Source organism: Python bivittatus, unplaced genomic scaffold, assembly GCF_059951505.1.
Source record: "Python bivittatus isolate LINGU-HERP-01145 unplaced genomic scaffold, Pbiv_v1 ctg000080_np1212, whole genome shotgun sequence".
Classification (NCBI taxonomy): Eukaryota; Metazoa; Chordata; class Lepidosauria; order Squamata; family Pythonidae; genus Python; species Python bivittatus.
In genome coordinates this window covers 63,250,723-63,277,028 of record NW_028277035.1, presented here as the reverse complement: position 1 = coordinate 63,277,028, position 26,306 = coordinate 63,250,723, and the positions used below count along the sequence as shown (strand labels likewise).

Genomic DNA, 26,306 nt, shown 5'->3' with positions numbered 1-26,306 from the left:
AACTCCTTTAAAATATCCACACCACTGTTACCCTTCATTTTCTGGGGGGATTCTTCTCATGAACTTTTACCATGCAGTGGTCCTGCCCCATTTATGGAATGTCTGGTGTTTTCTCCCATCTTTTTCTTTTTCATGAAAAACCAGGTGAGGAAAAGGTTGCCCTGTCCTCTGAAGGGAAGTAGCAGGAAATACTTCAGATCTTCTTCACAGAAGAACGGCAGACCTCTATCAGTTTGACCAGAAGTAGGCAGGGATGGAAACCAGGGATTAGGTAGAGTCCCACAATGATGTTAAATTCTTTCCTGACCATTCAGCAATACGCTTGCCTACTTTTCATCAGAATTATTAGATTGCTGGTTCAGAAATATACAGTGACCTAACTTCTATATAGCTTGGATGTTTAAGTTGCATAGAGCATAACTTAAGGTAATAAGCAATTAAGTATCTAAGCCAAGAGGCAAGCCAAACATTCAACAATGAAAGGGAGATGCTTCAGAGCTTATTGTAATGTGTGTGAGTGTTTTGTGTGCTTGGGTATAACTTCTCATTAAATTAAACATAGAGGTGTGGGATATTTGGGTCTGAAGAAGGAAAGGTGCTTTGGATCCGGCATGGGTACACTTACTATGCTGGTCAGTATCTTCTTACAGAAGCCACGCCTTTTCCTCAGCTTGCACAGTAAGTGCAGAAAATTACATGTTTTGAGTTAAGCAAGCATTAAGGAGGCAGCAATGGTACAACCACATGTCACCAACCTGTCACCAACTCCTTAACACCTCCTGAACTCTAACACGTATTTCTGTAAGGAGTTGTATATTTCTTTTAAGGAACCGCCAACTGGTACAAGTGTGCCCAAACCCCTTTCCTGCTTCAGATCTGAATACTGCACTCTTTTGCTAATAAACTACAGTACATTTAGAAGGTATGCCACCAGTTTTCTGGAAGTGACCACAATAACTGCTTTCCTTAGGTCCCCTCAAAATATTTTATGTTTTAATGTAATTTCAAATCCCTCCTTACCAGTATGTCATGGAGCAGAGAAATGAGCCAAACATTCTTGAATATTCACATGGTTCCAGAAAAGCCATAAAATATCAGTACAATGTGGAGAAAATATAGTAGAACAGGAATTGTTCATCCTAAATTCAGGCTATTGAGGCAGGGACTCTCTCCACGTAATATGTTTGAGAAACAGTTTCACTAACTCTCTTCTCTCCTTCGGTTTGTTAGAGACCCTGGCCTGAAAAAAAGGTGGATGGTCTTTTTTTGCTTAAAAAAATGTCTTGCTGCTGGTTATCAACAATCCCATTTTTGTAATTTTACAGAAGCAACATCACTAAAGAGCTTCCAGCAGTGCTTTGAGGATCAGAGTGAAAGGAGAAATCTTGGGTTTGTGTCCATACTTCTAGGAACGAAAATGACTAAAACAGGGAATGAAGTGCAGAGAAGTAAAAAATGTACCATTATCATTGGAAGGACTTTTAGAGGAAGTCTATTTCTAGACCGATCTCTCTCTCTCTCTCTCTCTCTCTCTCTCTCTCTCTCAAGTCTGTAACATTTTTGCATTGTGCATTTAATAGTAATGGATTTAATCAACTCAAGTTGCAATCTTGTGCACCATTCCCTGACAATAACTTCCTCTGAATTTCACAGGATTCATTTTTAAATACTGTAAATACATACAGAACTGAATTGGAAGCCATGAGCAAGGCAAGGATGCAGTAGTTCCTTCTTGAGTATAGCCAATGCTTTGTCGCTCAAATGTTCAGCCTCTTGCAGAATCAATTTCCCGAGAGTCCAGTAAGGCTCAGTGAGCCCAAGAGTTACAAAAGCCATCTCAAATTCTATGTTTTGTTCACAGTCTCCAAATGATATGAAAACACACCTCTTCCACCATGGACAACAGCACTGCTTTACCGAACTGCTAAGAAAATATGAATCACTCAAATATTTATCAACTGAAAACACCCATGCAATTAACAGGGCTTTTTTTCTTATTGTACAATTATATACATTTTAATGCAATCACCACCCCTGCAGTTTGTGCATTAAACAGTAAGCAGCCAAAAGAATAGAGAGACACTTGATTTTTCTGACCGAGAATTCCTGAAAAATAATGATATAGTGCAAAGCCCACTTGCTGGTGATGCTGTCTGTAAAAGAATTTTAAAATAAAGAAGGGACAAGAAAGAAAGGAACAGCAGAATAAGCCAGGAGGACTGTAGAAGCAGGAAGACAAAAGGCTCCTCATTTATCTGCTCTCCTTTCTGCTGTAAAAGAAAATTAGACCTTTTGCAATCGCCACATGTGCAGTCAATTGGGCATCGATAACCCCAACATTAGCATCAAGCAGTCACAAAAGGTAAAAGTGAATGAAGAAAAAAGGCCATTGGCCAGATTAAAAGTTCACAAGCTTTGGCAGGTAGCAAAGTGCAATTCACGTGCTCCAACTGGGTCACTGCTTTTCCTCAGCCTCGCTGCTAACTTGGCCAGCAGACTGGATGTGTATGAGACGGGAAAGGGTGATTTGGGGCTGACAGCCCTCCGGGGATTTCATCTGGAAAGCAAAGCAGGATGCTGCTGACACCTGGCTCTGCAGCATCATTTTCTGTTGTATTTATGCTTAATTTTAAAATCTTTTAAAATATCTTCCTTAATTTTAAAATCTTTTAAAATATCTTCCTTAATTTTAAAATCTTTTAAAATATCTTCCTTAATTTTAAAATCTTTTAAAATATCTTCCTAAGAGGCAGGAAGGCTGGCAGGCATAGTATTTGCAAGTCCACCGCTCTTCACAGCACACTACAGGTACTCCCTGGGTTAAGAATGCCTGGTTTACGGATGACCCATAGTTAAGAACGGAGCTTATTGTAGCAAAATTTGAGTTAAGTACACAATGTTTCAAGTTAAATACACAATGGTTCGAGTTAATTACACAATACTACTTATACAGTATTATACAATAATACTGTTCCAGTTTACATACAAATTTGACTTAAGGATAGACTGTGGGAACAGAACTCATTCTTAAACTGGGGACTGACTATCTGTATTCACCAAATTGGAAGCCCAATTCCCATTTTAGCCAAGATTCATGGAGAAGGACTTCAGTTCTGTTTCATAGTCACTGGAGGAAATGGAGAGAAGATGCAGCCTTTCCTCACCTTGTGTCACCCAGATGTATCCGATTACATCACCTCTCAATCAGCCCATCTGGGTTGGCTAAGGATGAAGAAAAATGTAGTCCATGACATCTGGAGGGTGCTGTCTTGGGAGGGCTAGAACAGAGCAATTGCCAAGGCAGAACAGAAAATTCCTGACTTGGATATCTACTGCTTGTACAATGCTACAAATCTCTTTTGCCCTTCTTCTCAACTTTAGCAAACAAGACAGAAAGAAAAGGTGAAGAGCATCTACTCCACTGTAGATGGCCTGAGAAGAACATAAAATAAGTGCAGGACACAAATGCTCTGAATGTAGAAATGGAGGATGAGGAAACAGTGTGAGGTCATTAAGTCATAACAGGGAGTTTATGGCAGGAACCCAGTGTATATTTGTTTGGAAGTAAACTCCAACTATACTCAATAAGTTCAATAATGTCCAGGGAAACGTGCATAGCTTTGCACTCTTTGGACTAAAAGTTCAGCAGAAAGCTCAATGGTCAAGAAATCTAATACTGAACTTTTGGTAGCCAGGGACCTATACATTCCAGCCACATCTGGTCTATTAATACAAGGAGAGTGGCAGTGACCTCAGGTGACTGGGAAGAACCACTGAGATTCCTGGCAACCTACTGGGTGCTGCAATGGCACAAGAAAGCACTAGACTGCCAAGGATATCATTATCCATTACAACAATGATGTCACTCCAGACTGCACACAGAACATTACCACTTCTACCCGACCACGGCTCCAGGGTGGGCATTACAAATAGCAATAGTCTTTTCTGCAACAATAAACCATGGCAGCCACTTTCTGTCTTTCCATTCCATTTAGTGCTGTTTTCACAAAGATTCTGAGGAACAAATTGTAAAGCAGCAGTGGGGAACCAGTGGCCATGCAGCTGTTGGTAACTACAGCTCCCAGCTGTTCCCACCCAGCAGGGTCAAGTTATTTCTGCAATTGATATCCCTCCATTCCTCCAATAGCTCAGGGTGACTTTCTTGTGCCATGGGGATCTCCTTTCATTTTATCCCTATCTTTGAGATAGGCAGGACTGAAAGAGAGGGAGGGCAACTGGCCCATGGCTGAGGATGGATTTGAACGTAGGCCGTTTCCAAGACTTTGAGCACCATACCATGCTGGCTCTCAGAGAAGCTAAGGTTGTAATTCAGTCATATCTGGATAACTATATAATTTTGGCAGCTGTAAAACATTCTGAGTTACGAACCTGATCATACAGAGTTTTAATTATATAATATTCTGAGTTTGCTGAGCTTCATTCATCAAAACTGTACAGGGAGAAACATCAAACCCTTTCCTTTTAATTTGGACTGAGGTTTAACATCTAAAGTGTAGCAATTATTCTGGCCATGGGAAGGGAATGGAAGCATTTTCTTGGGCAGGAACAAAGAGGAAGTTGGGCAGGAGTTCTTTTTGTGCAGCTGCTAAATGAGGAACAAAACATCAAATGTACAGGGTACTTGTTTTAAGAGAAAACTCTTGATGGTTAGTTAAGGTTTCTTTGGTATCGAGAAGGCAATTACCTGAGGTTTGAAGGGTCTGGGAATAGGGGATGACATAAAGGAAACTGCAGCAAGGGTAAGCCTAGAACAGAAACACCTCAAATGCAGAGAGATACAATTGAGAGTGATTATTATTATTGTGGTTGGTTGCACAGTCAGCCAGATGTTTAGACTGGATTTGGTATTTTTATCCACCTATCGAGTCCTTCCCAAGGACCTGGGATAGGCAGATGTTGTCATTTGATGGTGTTAAAGATATTCTTGCAGGACGTAAACTGTTCCAAGTAAAGCTGCCTTTTGCAATTGACTGATGGTGATTCTAGAGGGGACGCGGTGGCGCAGCGGCTTAATGACGCTGAAAGTTGCTGGCCAGAAATGGTCGACGCTTCAGCAGTTCGAGTCCAGCCTTCGCGTTAAACAGGGTGAGCTCCTGTTTCCTCCCCAGTTCCTGTCAACCCAACAGTTCGAAAACTCACGTGAGTAGATAAATGGGTACTCTCACTCCGGTGGGAGGAAAAATGCTGGCGGCGCCTTGCAAAAAGGAGTCGGGAGCAGTTGCTGGTAAGGGCGAAAAACCGCGCGCGCCCGAAAAGGGCGTGAAGCAACGGAAACCCCGCCTCCTGCACTCGCCAGCTGGGCTCTGCTCTAGGAAGGAGGCTCTGGCAAACCACTTCTGAAACAATTGCCTTGAAAACTGCAAGGACTCGTCCAAGCAGTCACTGCAGAGTCGGTAACGACTGAGCGCAGATTATAAAAAAAAAAAAGATGGTGATTCTGTCAATGCTGATGGCGTTCAAGTGGTGCTCCAGGTGTTTTGGGATTGCACCTAAGGTGCCTATAACTGTTGGTACTATGTTTGCTTTCTTTTGCCATAATCGTTCTACTTCTATTTGCAGGTCTTTATATTTTGTGATTTTCTCCTGTTGCTGTTGTTGCTGTTATTGCTGAGTGTTTCTTTAGCTTTTTTCTAAACACACTGATTGACTGGCCCTAGAAGTGTTGAACAGCTGCTCTTCACAGGGTAAAACTGGACTGACTCCTCTTAGCGGGTCAAAAGGCATCCTTTATGAAAAGAAATTACACATGCTTGAGATGGACTGAATTTTCTAAAAACACCTTCTGTTCACAGTATTCACCGCTTCAGAATCCAATCACAAAAAAGGTCTTGATCAAACTACTCAACCAAAGAATATCCCAATAAGTTGTGCATGTCTGCACCACACACACAGCCTGTTATCATTTTACAAGCTGCAGAAATACCACCAGAATGGTGGCCTTGGGTGTCAGAGACAGGCCAGAGTAAAAATACCATCCAGAAAGATCTTAATCTAAAATAAATAGCCTCTTCAGATGTGGGTCTTTCCCACACCCATTAACACAAATGACAAGAACCATTGTCTGCTCCTAGATTTATATGAAAGGTCACTTAATTCAGATTAGTAACCTATTACCTTTCTTTTCAGACAAGCTAAATAATGGCAATGAAATAGCTACATTCCATTCATTCAAGATATACTGTATATTGCAAAGCTAGAAATAAAGACAAAATCATGGAGCCAGCACAGGTTGGCAACTGAGATGCAGGGACACAAAGATCCAAGTCCACTCTTAGTCATGGAAACTCACTGCATGATTTTGACCCCATCACTCTCTCTCAGCCCAAACTTTCTCAGTGGTTTTTTTGGGGGGGGGGGGAATTGGAGGAGGAAACATTACGTATAACACCTTGGAAGAAAAGCAAGATATAAACGGAATAAATGAATCCAATTCAACCATTTTCTGATTTTCTTTTCAGGAAGCTAGCTTGCCAAAGAAATCCAGAAAGTTGCAACCTAGAATACCTACAATATTTCACTGTCACCTCATAACTGCATTCTGGTATTTGCTATCTGGTGTACTCAACATTGAGTAATCGAGAGAATTCCCCTATCCCTCACAAACGTTGCTTAAGGCTTCTCCAGTACGCTCATATACTGAGCACACCGTATTAAAAAAAAAAAAAACTGAATGGGGAACCAATAAAAGGAGAATGTGGCTTCATCCTGACAAACAGAAAATAATGCAGAGATTATACAAGAATACATTTCACCACCACAGCAGAATCAATTTAGCAAAACTAATTCCATGTATTTCTAACACACGTACTATGTCACAAATTGGAACAAATGAAGAGCTCAGGCACCTTTGTACATTTGGGTTCATTTCAGAGCAGGAATTGGCAACCTGATGCCCTCCAGATTCTCTGGACTATAATTACTATATGGCCCAGTCAACAGAGTCAATAGCCAGGAATGGGAACTGACGGCAAAAGTATCTGGAAGGCACCAGGCTTCCTAGCTTCACTGCCTTCAGACAGTTCCCCATTTAAAGTAGCAATTGTATTTACTAAGTCTGCATTGTTTTCCTACAGCAACAGGATATGTGAATAGTCATTTTTAGTGTTCATGTATGTATGTCTGAGAGCTCCCTTTCACATCCTAGCACAATCAGAAAAGGATGTACACGGTTTGTTCATCCAGCTGAAAGCAGATGTGGGCAAAATACAAGTTCCCTTTTGGTGGCTCCCAGAGCCCCAGAAACAAGATGGCCAAATTCAGTGGCAAACTTCCAAATATCAGAGGAAAAACGTCCTATCAATTATTTTGCTGGAAAGAAAGCAATCAGATTTATAAGGCATCTAGTTGGATTTACACACCTAAATGAGCATTTAAAAATCCCCTAAACTAAGAAAGTAAATCTGAGTCCCACCCACATACATTACATAATGATGTAATCATCTCACCCAACACAGCACCCAAAATTACAAAAATGTCAGTACAGCCTCCAGTTGCAAAAGAACTGCCAAGCTTTATTTTTTGGGAGCCAGTGTAATGTAATGATCAAGGAAACCCAGATTCTAGTCCATCCTCAGATGGGGCCATTCACTCTCTCTCAACCCGAACCTACCTAACAGGAGCTGTTGTAGAGGAAAATAGGCAGGATATGAATCTAAAGGAGGGAGGGAAATGAGGGAGTGTTCTCTGAGATGGCTTCTCTTCCTGCAGACATTTTATTATCAGGCTAAGTCAGTGTTTCTCAGCCTTGACAACTTTAAGATGTGTGGACTGGGGACATGCTGGCTGGGGAATTCTGGGAGTTGAAGTCCACACATCTTAAAGTTGTCAAGGCTGAGAAGCACTGGGCTAAGTAACATCATCAGATGATCTTATCTAGCCTGGTGTTGAAAGATTATCAGAAAGAGAAGCAAACTCAGAGAACACCAAGAACTAAACAAATCAACTCTGAATTACATATATCTCCACTACGGTAAAATGGATATGCACTGGTATTTACCTTTGCATGGACAACAAATGAGTGTCCATACAGGCCTACAGTCAAACATGCATAGCAATGGCAAGAATCTAGACCTGTGTTTGCTGATAGTCTGACGACCGACTCACTTTTTAATTGGTAAAGCTCAAGCATCCTGAATGGTGATATATCATGATTAACAACAGAGCATTCAGGAACGCATCAAAACCCAAGATATACAGAACAAATTAAGCACTGTAGTCAGCAAGGTAGCAACTGCACACTTTGTTTCAAGAAAATAAAATCAATGGAATTTGTTTATCATCCAGGTGAAAACACAGTTCTCATCAGCCAAAATTTTAAAATTAACAGTGCCTAACAATATGAGCCCAACAACATTTTCGGTGTAGCACGGAATACAGATGATAATGTAGCAAGGAGGATTAGATGATGTGTTGCAAAATATCTTCTTTTTATTAAGCAGTGCTAAAATCTACTGTGAAAGAATCCTGAAAAATACAGATTTGCATTCAGTATTTTTTTTCCCAAACACATGAATTTGCTTATAATGATCTGCTTCATTAATTGCACCAAGCCATAGTTTGCTTAGCCATGTTCTGTTGAATAAACTAGAACTATCTGGGTTCATACAACATGCTCAACCATTTACCATGGCTTATAAACCACAACAATTTGGTTCACCAAAGCAAACAAGCCACTTTATGGCACAGATTGAGAAAGGCTGCTAGTTGACTAACAACGCCTACCTCTCCAATGTCTCAGGCAAATGTCCTTCCAAACAATGCTTATTTGAGAACCATTTCCTTGGAAATATCAGAAATTAAAATTAAGATCCTTTGCATGCCACATATGTGGCCTAACATGGAGCTATATCCCTTCCCCTAAATATCTGGAAATCATGCTACTACCTTAGAATGTAACATTCAGAACCCCCAAAATTAATATTAAACACTGACCATAATTGTAGACCATATAAGTCTACAAACAGGAATGAGAGTCCACTGGGGCAGAGAAGAGTGAGAAAATGGGTGTTTTGTCTAGCATCTCTAAAATCCTTACTACAGTATCATACATAAAATATCCAGAAATCCAACTGTGAAAGACAAGGGCCACTCTCTGACGATTATTTTATAAAATCAACCAAAGAGAATCATCACACACACAGCACACCTCTATTTTCCCAAATAGGCAAATTAAAGAATGGCATCAATAGGATTTAAAACAAAAACAAAGATCCAGAATGGGAAGTAATGGACTGCCAATCTAGTATTCCTTGCGATGTCTTTCTCTGTTATGCGATCACATATTTTGGATCCAAACTTCCTTCCCACCCACACAGACTTGACATTGTCTCAGCGCTGCTAGCACTGTAATTTACTAATATAAAACAAGTTGAACTATGCAAACAAAGTCTGAACCAAAAGGTTTTTTTAAGTAAAATAAATGCCTCTTTTCTTTATAGTCTATTTTAATTATCTCTGCCTCAGCATGCAAGTGGGTTGGTTTTTTGGTTTATTTGGTCTGCTAATTTTGTTTGACTTCCTCACTCTGCACAATTTGGTCACCAGTATCTCAAAAGAGAGATATTGAGTCATTCATTTTACTCCCTGAGTACGTACAAAAGACCTTGAGATTGTTCAGGAAGCAATCAGACATTATACTGATGTTTTTGAACAAATAATCTTTGAGGCAGTCAATAGCTTTGCTCATCCCATACTCCTCTTTCTCCCCCACCCCTTCCTTTGTAAATCCAGGGGCATAATTTTTATTCCACTGAAAAGGCAATAATCAACTGTTTCCTAAGAAATCTTACAAATTTCATCTCAAATGGAAGGAAAAGTGCTTCCTAAAGGCTTCTTAAATCTAAACTTTTCTTCCCCAAACATCCCTAAAAGGAGTATGCTCAACACTATTTTTTTTAACACTCTGGATGCTACCCTTCAACAACTGCAGGCACAAGGGAGTGGAAAAGGGATTTGGTTTTGCATTTCTCCCTTATCCTTAATTAGATTCATTCTCCAACTACTAATCACATGTAAATTCTGTTTTTATCCTCCTTATCTTACATCACTACATTCAGAGCCAGTGAATATAGACATCCAAGTCCAGTCCCAAATATGCCTCCTCTGAAACAAGCTCTGAGTTCAATGGGACTGATTCTTAAGTATGTATGCACAAAACTGCAGGCTAAATCAATATTTATAAAGACACTACCAAGATTATCAAAACATTAAGTGGATAAAAGGGGATATCTAGTATATATAAGTACTGGGGGGGAGGGTTTTTTAAAAAAATCTTAATTACTTGGATTCAGCCTGCATCTGAATATTCATTCAGAAACCTCTCCAAAGGTACTAGTGACTCATGTGTCTGTCTTAAACAAGGATTTTAGATTCACATGCACTGCACTCTCACACAGATGCATTCCCAGAGACACAGTCAGAGATTCTAGGAAAGCTATTCTAAAAAAAATGCAAGCGCTAATTTTGCTACACTGGGCGCTAATGAGCTTTTCAACCCCCCCCCCCATGCTTTGTTATTTCTTTGGATGCGGCTCTGCCTTTCCAAAGAGGTTGTAGTTTACAACCTCCAGTTCTTGTTTATTGTGAAGGTTTATACATATGCATTATGAATAGCACCTATGCGCCTACACATGCAGTTGCACTCATTCACTGAACAGAGCTCAATTTCTCATCTGTGCAAGAAGGCTTACTTTGGAGTGGCAGCACATCACCGCCTTTCTTAAACTGTGCCATAATCAGCAAGAATTCATGAATGAATGACCCTTAAGATGGTGCTGTGTCTGTCTGTAGGTTTTTCCAGGCACCCTGCAAAGGCTCCAGAAACCTGCTGCATTCCTGTGGCACTGATCTGGGCATGATGTGTGTGTGTGTGTGTGTTTGTGTATGTAACTAGTTGGGACCAGACTCGGCGAAAGGGGAGAAGGACTACTGCCCTCAGCAAACTCCTGGGTCAGAAACCCTCAACAGGAGCCCCCACCCGAATTGCAAGGGAGGCACAGAGGAGGCCCCCGGGCTGCTGTTGGCTGGAGAGTATGGCTCCCGCCTGTGGTAAAGGAAGCTGGCCAGCAGAAAGCTAAAAGCAGCTTCCTCCTGGAGGACAACGGGAAGAGCTTCCCCGTAGGGAGAACAGTAAGTGGGACGCCGTTCATACGTCCCAGATCGGGACGCCGCCTATTCTGGTTGGAGCCCCTATTTCCAACTTCAGCGGGGAGCGGCGGAGGGGAGGGGGGCTTCCAGTTAGGAGACGCATCGTCCAGGGCTTTCCATGCTTCCCTCCGGACAAGTTCATAAACTCCAGGGAGCTAAAGGGGTGAACTAGGGACGGGCGGGGCAGGCTGGAGTCACGAAATTGAGAACTAGCCCCAAATTGGACGGCGGGGGGAGGGAATGGGCCAACTGAGGTCTTTAAGACTGCGGTGAAATGCGGGTGCTCCTCTTTCGGGATCCCTTCCATCTGCACGATTTCACCAGGTGTCTTTGCCTGTATCGGTCCCTCCCGTTTCCTTTCCTGCTCCCCCCCCAAGAAGAAAATCTCAGTAGCTAAACTTTTCACCTCTCCGAGACGGACGTCGCTGGTGGAAATGACACGACAATCTTCGCCGGATTCATTCCGCCGACGAGAAAGGCGACTGGGGAGTTGAGTCACTTTCGCACTGCGAAGCGACTCCAGACTTCACCCCCACCCCCCGCTCGCTCTTGCCAGCCTACGAAGACCGTGCCTCCCCAAAGCAGCTTCTCCCTTTAAAAGCCTCCAGCAAAAGAACAGGACGCCACCCGGCTTGCGGAGCCTCCTGAGAAGCGCCGGTCCTCTCCTCTCCCCCAACTTCCCATCCGAGCAAGGCGCAGGCAGGCAGGCAGGCAGGGGCAGTCCCCGAAAAATAATTTACAAGCGCACGGTAAATGCAGAAAAGAGCGAGCGGTGGCGGCAACCGGAGTGCCACGCTGCATCCCTCAGCCACGCACGCACATCGCTATCTCTTGTCCTCGCTCAGGCTTTGCTGCAGTTCCCCCCCCCCAACACACACACACACACACACCTTCGGCGAGCTCCTGCCTACCTTTCCTCCCTTCCGAGGCACCGCGTACCAGGGAGGAGTTCTCTCTAACGTACACACACTCGCTCCGAGCCAAAGCAGAGCCACAAACGTTAGAGCATTTGCAGCTCTTCAAGAAAGAGCGAGTCTTCTCTTTCCCCGCAATACCCCCGCTCCGATTTCCCTCCGCGCCGCGCGTAGCTGTTACAACCACGCGCGATTCCATTCCAGGCTTTTCCATTTCATTTCCTCGCCTCTCGCCGCCGCGAACTACTATACTACACACGCCCTTTTCGTCCATTCCAAAGGCTGCCGGTTTCCTCTTTGGGCACTTTTTAATTGCAAACGCTCTACACGTCTCATTGTCAACTCTTTCCGCACCGAGCCAGCCAGTCTGCCCGCCTGCCTGCCACGTTTTTCAGGGAAGGACTCTTCCAGTTTTCTCTGAAGCCGATTTCCCCCCGCAAATCCCTTTCAGTCAGGCAAAACGCCCCTTCTCTCTCACCACCCATCCCATTCCACGCTGGTGTGTGTGTGTGTGTGTCACGCGCTTTCCCTAATTTATGATCTCCCCAGCACACACATGCATCACAGACACACACCCCAAATAGCAGCAGTGTAGCGGCGGCGATGCCACCCAGCCAAAGAATCCAGCAAACTCCGCTTCCCTCCCGCAGGCGAGCCACAAATAAATAAATACAAAAATAAATAAATAAAGAAGGAAAGCGGTCTCGCCGCGTGCGGGGCTGCAGACCTCTCCCAGCCCAGCCAAGCCAAGCCGGCTTCCCCCGGGCGAAGAAAGCTTCGCAATCCCCCGGCTGCGTGTGCCTCGCTCTCACCGTAGCTGTGGGTGAATGAGTCGCCCCTTGTACGGGGCGCAACTATTACGGAGCCAAGCTGGGGAAATACACTGCGATGCGCTCACCCTCCCTTTGCAACCACCTTTCCCCTCTACACAAAACTGTACACACACACCCCTACAAATATTAAAAATCGGCACCGTGGAAGAGCTGAAAGAGGAAAGTTCGATGACTTACAGTTTGCATCGGCGCTTGTTTCGAACGTGCCAGCCATCATTACATTCCACACCAAAGAGCCCCCCGCTGGAACTCGGGGCTCGGAGCCTCGATCGCGTCGCTGCTGCCGCGGCCGCCGCTGCCCAGCATGAATGGAATGGAATGGAGTGGAATGGAATGCAGCGCGGGGTTCCAATGGAACTCCAGCCCGGATCTGACTTCCCAGGGAGACAGACTGAGACACGCATTCAAAGGGCTGCTGCTAGTCAGCTCTTCTCGCTTTCGCCTCTAGAGGGCGTTCAGATCTGTGCGTATCCGCACACAAGAGGAGGAGAGAAGAGAATGAAGAACAGGAGAAGGGAGGCCCAGATGCCACAAGAGGCTGGCGCCTCCTTAAAAAGGCAATGCCGCCGTCGTATCCCTTAAAGCGGTAATACTCGCTGAGGTAAAAGAACCGGAGGGGCGGCTTGCGGGGGGGTGGGCGGCAGCAGGAAAATTCAGAACGAGCACAGATCGCATTTAGGACGGACAGTCTGGCTCTTAATGCCACTTTCCAGTCGTTCCTTAGTAAGAAGAGGCGGGACGGAACGCCCGTTTTAAACACTTCTAAAAGGAGGCGAAATAGAACCACTTGTAAATAAATCCCATTGAATTTCATGCACCTAAACTTATAGGTAAGGCTGATCAGAAGGCAACCAAAGAAAAGGCCGTTGCTCTTGTTTTTTAAACAAGTGATACATAAAATTTAGAATTGAATGAAAAGGCTTTTTCACTCAGTACGGAACCGATTTTAAAAATGGCTCTTTTCTGTGTTTTATTCCACATTAATGATGCTCAGAGTGATGTATTCCCTTGAAAATATGCTTACAATCGGAATTACATTTGTTTAATTTTATTTATTTATTTCTAAGATTTATTAGTTGGTTGTTATCTAATAGCTCTCTGTGTGGCATATAATGAAAACAGAAATAAAAATCCGGTATCCATATAAATCTAATCAAATGCAGACTAAGAGAACAATCTGTTAAAAGCAGCAATTAGTTATCATAGTATACAGTATAATTCTGTGCATGTTTAACTAAGAAGCAAATCATACTGAGTCCAATGCCAATTATGTCCCAAGCACATGTATTCTGTGTGTACAGAATTGCAGTTGATTTCATTTCTCAGAGCAGTTACGGCCTGGTTTTGTCAAAAAAACAAACCTTAAACTTTCACAATCAGTGCAACCATTATATCAAGTCCCTCCAACCTTAGACAGAGAACCTACATTCCAGCCTCCCCCAACAGCCATTCTTTACAACATGATACACCTGGGCTTCTCTCCCCCCCTCCCCCCCCCCCGCCCAATAAATCACTAACTTATGATGCAGGCCATCTCCCATTGATTTTTATAAAGCTGAGCTAGGCTGAGATCCAAAGTGTATTTCCTGGGAAGCAAATTCTGTTGAAATGGGACTTACTTCTCTTTAGAACCAGGACACAAAAGAGCAAGGGTCAAAGAGAAGCAATTAATCTTGCAAGTTCTGATATTTCAAAAATGCAAAGTGTTTTTTTTAATGTTCATATTTTCCATCAATACAGAATAATTTCTTTCCATGCAAGCTTACAGCACCAACAACAGGTAGGAGTCGGAAGCTTTTCACTGGCACTAAACTAGGAAAATATGTTAAAGATAAGTATTGTATTGCACTTTATGCATGTATATACAAAGGAGGACAGCGTACACTCAGAAAAAAAACCTCCAGCTAGTGTGAGAGCAACTTGTAATGCTGCCCTAAGTAATGCAGCATATCTGCAACACAAATCATATTTGTGAAAATATCAAAATTCCTCCATCTTCTCCAGTCTGGTGCCTTCTAGATATGCTGGGAAGATTCTTTAGTGACCAACCAGCTTGCTGTGCATTATGGAAGTTAATGTTCAACATATATAAAAGGCACCAGTTTGGCCAGGTATTAATCCACTGTGAAGTCAGGAACCTAAAATACATATTCACCTAAAAACACGGAAAGCGGGGGACATTAAATTCTGCCTCTTTGCTATAAGTGGTTCCCGCCTCTGTGTAACCTTTAGAAGTCATCTCCTCCTGGGGTGAATGTCCAAATTCCTTTACCACATGCCAGTGGGCTGCTTGAAAAGACTGTGAGGCTGAGCTGAAGTGATCTGTCCAAATTGGAACAGATAGGGAAAGGGTCTTTTATTATAGAGACGCTATTTCTGGCAATTAATATGAGCAAGTTAAACTATGGAAGGTTTATCATGCACATTGCCTTGCTTCTCTTGTTATAACTCTACACTGTGAATTTTAATATTCTAAAAATGACAAAGAAATCTACCTACTGCCTCAAAAGCATTCTGAATTTTATATCCCCCTCCCCCCGACAGTTCAGAAGAAAGATTTCTCCCAAGAATTTACATTCAACAGCTAGGATTTATAAAATGACTAAGGAATGTTGGGAACTTACTGAACCTGAGAGTCACTCGAGTGTTATTAGATGATGAGCGATCAGGTTGTTTAACTCTCCACTTGATGCCAACAGATGCCGATGCCAAAAAAACCTTATTTGTAGATGATCACATTTCACTCCAGCTTCTTCACTGAAAAGCAGTCAAGTATAAACCATCCCTTGGAATAGCAGGAGATTTGCCTCAGAGTTGCCCCAATTACATGGTCTTCAGGTATTTTGAAGTATTATTGGGGGGGGGGCATAAAAAACAATTAAGAGGGTGGCCACAGCTTCTGTTCCATAATTCCCAGTCATCTGGGCCAAGCTTTTGGGGAAGATCTACTGCAGTTGCTCTGCAATACCCATGTGGCCAATGCCCTCCAGGGTAGGGAGATTAATTAATTAACTACAACACTGTATTAAATGTCTGTCCATCTAAATGTTTAAAAAGAAAAATGCAGCTGCTCATACTAGTTCTGACCTGCACTGTCATCTCCATTATCTGTTATTTTCTCTGTTTTGTTTTGTTTTGTTTTGTTTTGTTTTTCTTGTGGCAGTTAGACTTATATCTGAGACTTTGGTTCTTACGGTGCTACTGACAAGATTAGCCTTTCTACATGTGTTCACATTCTGTAACAGCTTTCGATGCATATTTTAAGATATTAGGATACTGCTTATCCTTAAGATCACCAGTTGACTTCACAAAATCCAATAAGCACCCTGGTTAAGCCCATTCAGCCTCCATAAGAATGGCCGATGGGGTCAGAGTTCAAATCTCCATTTAACTATGATGTCCCGTGGGCATCTGTTTCTCAGCCTAACATGCTTTACAGCATTGTGAGTATCACAAATGGGGAATGCTCTGAGTGGCATCTTGAGCTTCTTGGATTTTTTTTTTTCTTCTTATAAAATGTGAGTGTGAAATGGAAGCTACGCCACCAGCCTACTTTGGTGGTGACAAACATGTTATACAGCTCTTTCCAAATCTTCATAAAGGTGTCTGGTGGTTTCTCAACAGATCCTTCTCAACAGGAACTCCTTCTCAACAGATCCAGCCAAAGTTTGTATTGTCAGCTTAAGCAGCTGCCATTTTATGCCCTCAGCCCAAAAGTTTCTATACTGGGCATAGGGAGAAGAGAGAAACATGGCTTTCAGCTGCTCACTCTTGTCTGTTTGGCAAATGGACGTGGAGCTTTTATGCTTCAGAGCTGTCAGTTGACAATCTTTCAGCACCACTATCGTCACTTAATGTGGAGATAAAATTGTAAGAAAGGAAAAAATCATAAATGCCATTAAAAAAGATTAATTACCAGTTTCACTTTATTATTTCTCTTTTAAAAGTGCATTCTGTGCTGGCCACTTTTATCTCCTCTTTTCTTTCCCCTCTCTCCTCTTTCTTCCCCTCTTCTTGTCAGTTCAGAAATAATGTTGTTTCTACTGGTGGGCATTCAGTCCTTCTTCAGTTGGTCAGTTGTGCCTTTTCCTCTTGACCTTCCCAGTTCTGTTTCATCTGCTGAGGGAAATTAATTTGCCTCTATCTCTGCTTATTAGTCCGCACACTGGCATTGCAAGGTTTATCACCTCTTGGAAGCAGGGGAGGAAGGGAGGAGGATCTCTGCTGCAGCCATACAATCAGTAGCAGCAGCAAGGGTTTGTAGAATTCTGTTGCGGCAACACACACTCCTTTCCAAAAGTTAAAATAAATACACAAGGAGAAGTTAAGAATGTCAGAGGTAATACGCTACATGTCATACATCTGCGTGTAATAGAGTTCTGTCACTTCAAAAAGAAAAAGAAAAGGAATTTGGAGTGGGGAAATAGCAATGAAAGACTGGGGGTGCTGGAGGGGGGAAGATTTTAATCTTTACCTGTTTGCTCCTCTTCCATTCATAATCACCCTCTTAAACAGCTTTTCCCCTGTGGATGCCAAGAGCATGCTGGTCCCTAAGAACCACTAAAATCATTGCTATTTGTAGCTTCAAACCCAAGCACAACAATTGAGCTGACATAATACGCTAATATGCTAAGTCATAATGAGCACATGGTTTATTCAATAGCCACTGGGTAAGCAAGCTATTCCTGGAGAAAATCTGTCTATGTGGTCACTAAATGTCAGTCCAACTTGATGGCACATAATCAATTAAACTATGGCTTAGTAGGTTATGTGAGCACAAAGACAGAGAAAGCTTAGTTAAATGCAGTAGGGTTTGTGAATAAGGGATTGCAATAAAATAATTTGCAACAGTGGAATTGAACAATGTCCTATAAGCATCCTGGTTACAGTACAGGAGGTTGATGTTCTTGATGTATTACAAGGATCTAGGAAAACAGTTGGTAGCCATTAAAAATGTGTGCAAGAGGCTTCAGGATCAATTCTGCTTTTTCTCTTATTTGACTGACTGATTGATTGATTGATTGAGGGACCAAACAGCTAACAGCACATCCCACATTGGCCCATTTTGCCATGAGAACATGGGACATATTTTCTTTTCTCTGTCTGCACACCAGATGCCCAAATTTTCTGAGGTTAAGAGGAACATCCAATAAAAACAGTTATTGTCAAATACCACCTTTAATTAGAGATATTTATGAAATCTATAGTTCAGGGTTATACCAACCCTTCCTGCTGCAAATGTGATTGTAAAATAGCAAAGGAGGGGCACAGATAGATCAGAATGAAAAGAGAATTATGCATTCAAGGGAAGCAAAAAAGAAGCCCCCTAACAACAGCAAAAGCTGGTTTTAGCTATCACAATCACCATTCATTAGCACAACAATCAAACAAATGCATAGCCACTGATTTTAGGAAATAGCTCCAGTTTTTACCTCTTAACTCAGGAGTGTTTTGGGGCCTGGGGGAGGTTGCCCCTCCTGTTACCCAACAAGCCAGACGCATATTTCTCGGGAGCTCTCTAATTCTATATCAGAAGTTGCTCTCCTAGTGTGAGTACCAGTATCAACCAAAGGCAATGCTAGCAGGAAGCAATGCAAGTTGCAGGCCAACACCAAACTTGGGAAAGGCTCATTTATGTGTTTTCCCTGCTGCTTTGTTGTCAGATGGTATCACTGTCACATTAGCAATGCAGTGGTCATATAGACTAGAGATATGCACGTCAAAGGCAAAAGCCCCCTTGCTTAAAATGCTTTATAATGCTACTGTTGTTTATATACCTAGTTAGATCACTGGACTATCTAGTGTCAGGACAAGATAGTAGTCGCCATCCAGGTTTGCAGACTAAATTTTCTAAACCTACTGGAAAATATGAAGAAGCGTATCTGCAGCCTTTAAATCTAAATCACCTTCAAGAATATAACTGTATATCTTGCTAAGACTATTTATTTCTCTTTCACCCCACACCCCATACCTGCTTATCAAGATAACAAACATTTCTAAACATGTTTGAGTTGCAGCTGTGATCAACAGAACCAGATTAAACAACTCGGGGATTCAGTCCTGTACATAAAAGAAGTGCAGAAGTAAGCCCAATTGCTAAAGTAAATTGGGCTTACTTCTGCACTTCTGTTATGTACAGGACTGAGTAAATTTAGGAGTAACTGCTAAATGAGTAAAGATCCTTCTTTTAAAGGAGAAAATGGTCATGCTCAATTTACTGATGTGCTTACAGAAGGAGCCAAAAGGACAAGCATTGCAGCCCCCCCCCCAACAAATGACAATAGAAAATATATTTCCCCTATATGTAAGTTAAGGAGAGAATGCAATTATAATTCTAAGCAACAATTGTAGGGAAATATGGGGGTGCACACGCACCCCTCTCTTCATCTGTGAAATACAAGAGAGAGAGAGGAGCAAGTCTTTTGCTACCACTGAATTTTTTTCTCTCTTACAGAAACCTAAAATGACACCTCTGTCCTAATAGACTCGCACACAGATTTAAAGGGTGAAATCACGATTCAACCTCTAAATGTGCCCATGCGTGCATGTACACACACACACACACACACAGCAGCTGCTTAAAAGTCTGAGAGATCTGTCAAAGCTTGCAAGAAAACCTGGCGCCGCTTGGAGCTCGGGCCAAATTCCTGGCAATTCAGCAGATACAGTCATCCTAAGTGAAAGTCCTGGTCCCCTACCCTCCCTGAAGAGGCAGAATTTAATACCTGCCTGATTGTAGCAGCACTGAAGAGCCCTGATGGAACATGTTCTCCTTTCAGGTGAGTGTGCTCGCCTCTTCTTTCTTGCTTTGTCTTTGGGCACATTGCTTGTTTGTGTATAGATTACGGCGCCTACCCTTAAAAGCTTTTAAGACAGAGGAGAAAAGAACAAATGAACCAATTCCAACTAAAAAAAAAAAATAGACAGCATTAGGTTACCTTTCCATCACTCATTATTTTTCTTTTCTCCCCCTCCCATTTCATTTCCAAAGGCTAAATTTAGTGAATACTTTTCACATTAAAAACTTGTCAGGTATTCATGTCGAAAGAGGCTTCTGGTTTAGTCTCTTGGGGGAATTCCTGTGAAAGAGAAAGCTCTTAAAATGTATGATAGAGAAGGAAGGGAAAGATTTTAGCAATTCCTTTCCACCCTTTATAAATTCAACTTTCGGAGTCTGTTAAAGAGAGACACCTTGACCTCATTCTCTGGTTACCAGGCTGTCTCATAGGCATAATTTAACAAGTGCTTCCCACGCTGGGCATGACCTCTGAGTGGGTAACCTTCCCCCTCGCCCCCACCACTCCAGGCATCAAAAACAATGTAGTGTGTGTATGTGTGTATGTGTGTGCGCGCATGGTAGAAGGGTGAGGGCCAGGCAAGGGAAGTAAATGTAGGGAAGATGAAGTGATGGTTGTGCTAAACATTCTCAGACAAAAGGCACTGTGATTCTCATAAAGTTGATTGTTTCTCAAGCAGTTTGTACAATCAGGCGTTTGACTCTGGAAAGAAGTTCAAGTGCAGTAGGAGGGATCTGCAACTATATCCTCAGTAGAAGGTGGGAAGGTAGAATTAGAAATGGTGTGGGAGAATACAGGTAGGATGGTTTATTTTATTGTAGCTATAACCCAGCCATCAGTTGCAGCTCAGTTTCTAGCGAGAATACAAAAAGGCTATTTGTAACTATGCGATGCCCTGACAAGCTTTGGTGATGCCAACATCAGTGGGGGAGGAATGTTAACAGCAGTCCAAAGCCTTCTCTGGGCAACTGTTCTGACCAATGTCTTCTTTCAAAGTCAATATGCAGAATGGGGCAGTAAAGGAAAGCTGCATTGAAAGCCGGGGGCCAGAATCTGACTCTATCTGTTTTTTTTTTTTTTTAAAGTCAACAGCTGTAGACCCTCAGCTATCCATCCAATTGCAAACCCAGAAGGAAGATGTAGATCAGGAAGAGCTGCATCCTGGCCATGAGACTTGCAAACAGGAATGGGGTGAATTGAGACCTTGATTCACTATGATACTTAGCAAAGCTGGATGAACCAAACAGGGTATGTTGTTGATCAGACCTATTATGGTATAAAGCCAAGCTTCACAGAATAAATATTCCGTTGCATCCACACACTCCAACAAACCCACAGAGATTTCCTTCTATATATATGCACAAGTAGGATTGTACAGGTAGCCCTTGCTTAACAACCCCAATAGGGACTGGAAAATTTGTTGTTAAGTGGGGCAGTTGTTAAGTGAGTCGTGCCCAATTTTACAACCTGTTTTGCAGCAGTCATTAAGCAAATCACCACAGCCATGAAGTGAATGACACAGTTGTTAAGCAAATCATGTGGTTCCCCATTGGTTTTGCTTGCTGGAAGCCAGCTGGGAAGGTCGCAAATGGCAATCACATGATCCCAGGACACTGCAACCATTGTAAGTGCGAGCTGGTTGCCAAGCACCCAGGTCGCAATCACGTGACCGCAGGGATGCTGTGATGGTTGTAAGTGCAAGGACTGGTTGTAAGTCCCTTTTTTCAGCATCGTTGTAACTTCAAATGGTCACTAAATGAATGGTTGTTAAGTGAGGACTAACTGTACTGTTTATCAACTTCACCACTAGAGAAGATAACGTACAAATATTGCCTTGTGGGTAATATTGTATTGTGGCATTTCAGAAGACAGGAAGTAGTTTCAGGCAAAAAGATAAGGCAAACTAACTGATAGAATGTTTTAATGGGATGTGAGTTGGTCACCTGGGGTGGCATCGCTGGGCACTTGCCAAGCGTTAACAGGCAGTCTGGATAAGCAAACTGAATTCAGTGACCTTAGAACTTGGCAAATGATACTTGGTTCAGAGCAAAAGAGTTTCAGTAAATCAAAAGCAATGGAGCAGTGCAGTGGCTGAGATCACATGCTGTATTAATCCATAGTGTGGTTTCTTTATATTTGACATAGTGAGTTGTATTAACCAGCCATTGTGGTTGACAAACCATAGTTTATTGCATGGCATGATACATGAACCAAGTGTATGGTGGCTTATTTAACAAAACATCATTAAGCAAGCCATGGGTTAGGGTGATATATGAACCTCACTAGTTCATACATTTGTTGATAGTTCCCTTTACTGTAGATCATACAATAGGAAGTGGAGATGGAGGAGCAGTGAAGTGAGATGGGAGCCAGTGGTAGAAGTGAACATTACAGGCAGCAGCATGGCAGAAATTGGAAACGGAGAAGGGAGTACGCAATGATTCAGGGGAGTCCACAGGAGGGCAAGGAGGTGGGCAACCATGTACAGTAGGTTCTGATTGTCTCCCTGCTTCCAGGGAAGAGGAGGAGCTCCAAACTGTCATTACAAAGGAGCCTCATTCTCTCACTAAGATTTTGTGATGCCATCATTTTCTCATTGCATCTCTGCCATTGCCAATCCGAAGCTCGGATGATAAAGGAGGAAGGTTGGGGACTGGGCTAGCAACCCAATCTTGTAAAAAATGTTCACTGCTACTGAGACAAAGCATCCAATTCCACAAGATCTGATTGAAATAATTACATAGCAATCATTGCCCAATGACATACAATACTGACAGACCTAAATCTAAGTCTAAGTAATCTCAGTATATATGCAGATATTTACCGGTTACCAGTTTGCTTCCAGGTGCAATTCTGACAGCCCAACAAGGTAGACCAGACTAAGAAACCAATGCCATATAGGCCAGGATTACTTTTATTGTAGCAGATTCTTCCCCCTCCTTCACTTTATCTTCATGTGAACTAGGGAAGGGCTTGTCTGAGGCGTTTTCTCATATTATTTTCTTGGCCCTAGCTTAAGCCCCTCTTATCTGACCATTGCCTTGGTAGCAGCTCTTCCTACTGTCCTTCAAGGTCATTCCATATGCCCGCTACAGATTCAAGGTACTGGTAATGACCTATAAAGTCCTACATGGCATAGAGATAAGTTATTTGAGGGACCGCCTGTCTCCTCTGGTGTTTGCCCAGCCAATTCATACTGACAGGATTGATGTGCTCCAGGTTCCTTCAGCTGAGCAACGCCACCTGTCAGGACCAGGAGGCATGCCTTCTTTGTCTTAGCCCCTGTCCTCTGGAATGAGATTCCCCCTGTGATCTGGATGACTCCCACTCTGTTGGCATTCTGAAGAGCCACAAAGACTGTTCTCCCAGGCCCTGAGCCAAGGTAGATGGTGACCCCTTTGTAGAATGCCAGTGGTTGGCGGGATGCTTTGGGGTTTGCCATTTTGCTCTTCTTTCCTTTCCTTTGTCCAAGTCTGGTTCTGTTGTTTGTTTGTCTTTGTTATATTGCTTTTATATTATTTTGATGTATTGTGACCTGCTCATAGTCATCTGGAGTTGGGTGGCGTCAAATTGAATAAATAAATAACTTCAAAATAGGGCTCCAGGGGTAGCATCCATGGCTTGGTAACCAGAGTACCATTATGTGGTTTTGCTAGATAAGAAAATCCATCAAACAATTTACTATGGAATGAACAATAAAAATTAGCATTTAGTTGCCATGCAACATGAATACAGGGCTCTAATTAGGTGTGCTTCTTGGGTGACCTTTGGTTTTTGGGGAGGAATACCCAGGGACAAATTAATTCTTAGTGGGATTCCTTAGACTTGCTATTCCAGCACTGCATGTAAGGTCCCACTCATCATTCTCCTGAAGCTCCTGGGCCTACTACTCCTTCATCTCATCTTCCTAAGCCTGCAGACAATGAAAAGAGTTCAAAGGAACAGCATCCTTCTCTTATTCTGCACTCTCCCCAATTGCAAAGAGGAAGAGGAGCAGTGACAGTATCTGTACTAAGTCCCCCTCCAAATCCATAGCAGGCACTGAATGTGGCATTTATTCAAAGATGCTGTCTTTGTTCAGAATAAACTTCATTATGCTATTAAAATATTATTGCCTGTGAAGCTATGAAGGGAAAAAAGGAATTCTGGAAAAATATAGGGCAATCAGATTCTATATGACTATTCTATTTAATATGTAACTGTTGGATGTTGCTTAGTCATCCTTGTCCGGAGTGTTACATGAATACACGCTCATGTCTTTTGGTGACCAAGCTTGAAAACCCATCTGGGAATTCCAGATATGTTCTAGCTTCAGATCCTCCCTTCTGCCACGCCTGGTCAAGGAATTATTTGCTTTCAGAAAGTACATTCAAGAGAGGATTAGAAACCGAGGCAACCAGCCACTAAAGATCAGCAAATATTCAGACTGGAAAATTCCATTCAGGTTGAGTGTGTGGGAAATGGTTGTTATCATCAAGACTCTTTTCCATTCCAGATACAACTTGCCTTCCATAAGAGCTGCTTACGAATTAAGCTGAACGCTCAAGATATGAGGGTCCTAGCAATAGATGAGCCCTTACTCTAGTGCAGTTTTCTGAAATAAAAGGCCTGTGATTCCCACCACACCTCTTCCATTAAAGTGCACTTTTCTTCGAGTTGATCTCACATGATTCCTTGGATATACTCATATCATTTCTCCAGTTCTTTCTCTTCTCTTCTGCTTTCTCCAGGTATTGCAATATCCGCTATGCAGACTTTTTTGTCTTTCTTATCAACAGGTGTTAAGTCTGGGGTGTTGTGTGGCAGGTGCTTGTCTGTTTGAATTCTAAAGTCCCAGAGCACTTTAGCGTCCTCATTTTCTATTACTTCATCAGTTTTGTGGTCCCACCAGTTCTTGCTTGCAGGCAAATGGTATTTCCTGCAGATATTCCAATGCACCATTGTTGCTACTTTGTCATGCCGTTGTTTGTAGTCAGTCTGTGTGATCTTCTTGCAAGCAGCTAACTAGGTGGTCCACTGTTTCTTCAGCTTCTTTGCAGAGGCAGCATTTGCTGTCTGCTGCTGTCTTCTCACTTCTGGCTTTGTATGCATTTGTTCTTAAGGCTTGGTCTTATGCAGCCAGAATTAGCCCCTCTGTCTCTTTCTTCAACTTTTCTGCTCTTGGCCATTGCCAGGTCTTCTTGTTATCTGCTTTGCCTGCTAGTTTTTTGTGTACTGGCCATGTAATGCTTTGCCTTGTCATGTGGCTTTTCTATTCTTCATTTGGTCTTTCTTATAGGCCAGCATAGATGATGATGATGATGATGATGATGATGATGATGACGAGAGTCAGCCAGATGTTGAGACTGGATTTGGCATTTTTATCCACCTATCGAGTCCTTCTCAAGGACCTGGGATAGGCAGATGTGGTTGCTTGATGGTATTAAAGATATCGTTGCAGAATATAAGCTGTTCCAAGTAAAGCTGCCTTTTGCAATGGACTGATAGTGATTTTGTCAATGCTGATGGTCTTCAAGTGGTTCTCCAGATGTTTTGGGATTGCACCTAAAGTTGTTGTTGTTGTTGTTGTTGTTGTTGTTGTTATTATTATTATTATTATTATTATTTTATTCCACCTTTTATTTTTATTTTATATATTTATATACTATATTTATTTTATATAGTATATAAAACTCAAGGTGGCAAACAGACCTAATATTCCTGCATCTGTTTTCACAATAACAGTAAAGGTGGGTTGGGCTGAGAGAGAGGGACTGGCCCAAAGGCACCCAGCTGGCTTTCATGCCTAAGGAAGGCCTAGAACTCACAGTCTCCTGATTTCTAGGGGAATTTAATTTAAAATTTCATCTGGAGAGCAACAGTTGGGGAATACTCCTTTTCTGCTACCTGTCCATTCCTATTAAACTTCCTCCAAGTCTTAGAAACTTGTATGCCAAAGGAAAATTTTGACTTTCTGTACCTAACTATACCTTGAATTGTAATAATGGCTTTTGACAGAGGTCTATGTGGATTCTAAATGTATTCCATTATGTTTCTTTAAAATCTGCCCATTTACCAGTTTTCAAGCTGAGGTGAGATTCTTCAATCTCTTTTCATTCATTTTCATTGTTTTTTCATTGATTTGAAGCATTTCAGATCAATATAATCAGTTATGGTCCAGCTCTTCCATATACCCAAGAAGGTTGGCATAAAAGAAAGCCCCAAATGAAGGCAATATCCATTTCAACATTCCTGTTTGCTTCTAGCTGGAATATTAGGAGTGGGAGGGTGATTTTGCTTATCTATTTATGTGTTGAAACCTGAGTTCTGTGTTAGAAAAAGGCAGTTGCCGTATCTCCATTCAACTGAGTCTCTGTTCTGATCATTCAAAAATCAAGCTTCATTTGTTTGAAAGAAATTTTCCAAATTTTTTTTTAAAAGAAATGGAAGTGCTCTGAAGAATTAGAACAATTCAGGGCTTGGTCATGCTTTATGATACAGGGAAGTCTGCATCGGATTCAAATTATTGGAGATCTTAATGTAAGCCAAGGGGTCTGCTGGACACACTGAACCCCTCTACTAAAGATACAGGTCATCTTCTAGATCAAGCAGTTCTC

General features: G+C 42.3%; 1 protein-coding gene and 1 long non-coding RNA gene across 6 annotated transcripts in view; one reads left to right on the top strand and one right to left on the bottom strand.

Moving 5' to 3' along the window:
- The window catches only part of PLXNA1 (plexin A1), a 372,167-nt gene extending 358,788 nt beyond the window's left edge, over positions 1–13,379 (bottom strand). For 4 of the 5 annotated variants that reach the window (XM_088134264.1, XM_088134267.1, XM_088134268.1 and 1 more), the window contains exon 1: positions 13,091–13,379. The gene's annotated coding sequence lies outside the window, so the exon portion shown is untranslated. Of the gene's footprint in view, positions 1–11,572; positions 12,006–13,090 lie in introns of those variants that run through there. The other variant, XM_088134265.1, reaches the window with a different exon arrangement.
- Positions 10,815–20,963, top strand: LOC148216728 (uncharacterized). Its single transcript, XR_015794910.1, has 3 exons — positions 10,815–11,148; positions 19,368–19,692; positions 20,796–20,963. It is a non-coding gene; the product is annotated as an uncharacterized LOC148216728 (long non-coding RNA).
- Positions 20,964–26,306: the final 5,343 nt, after the last annotated feature.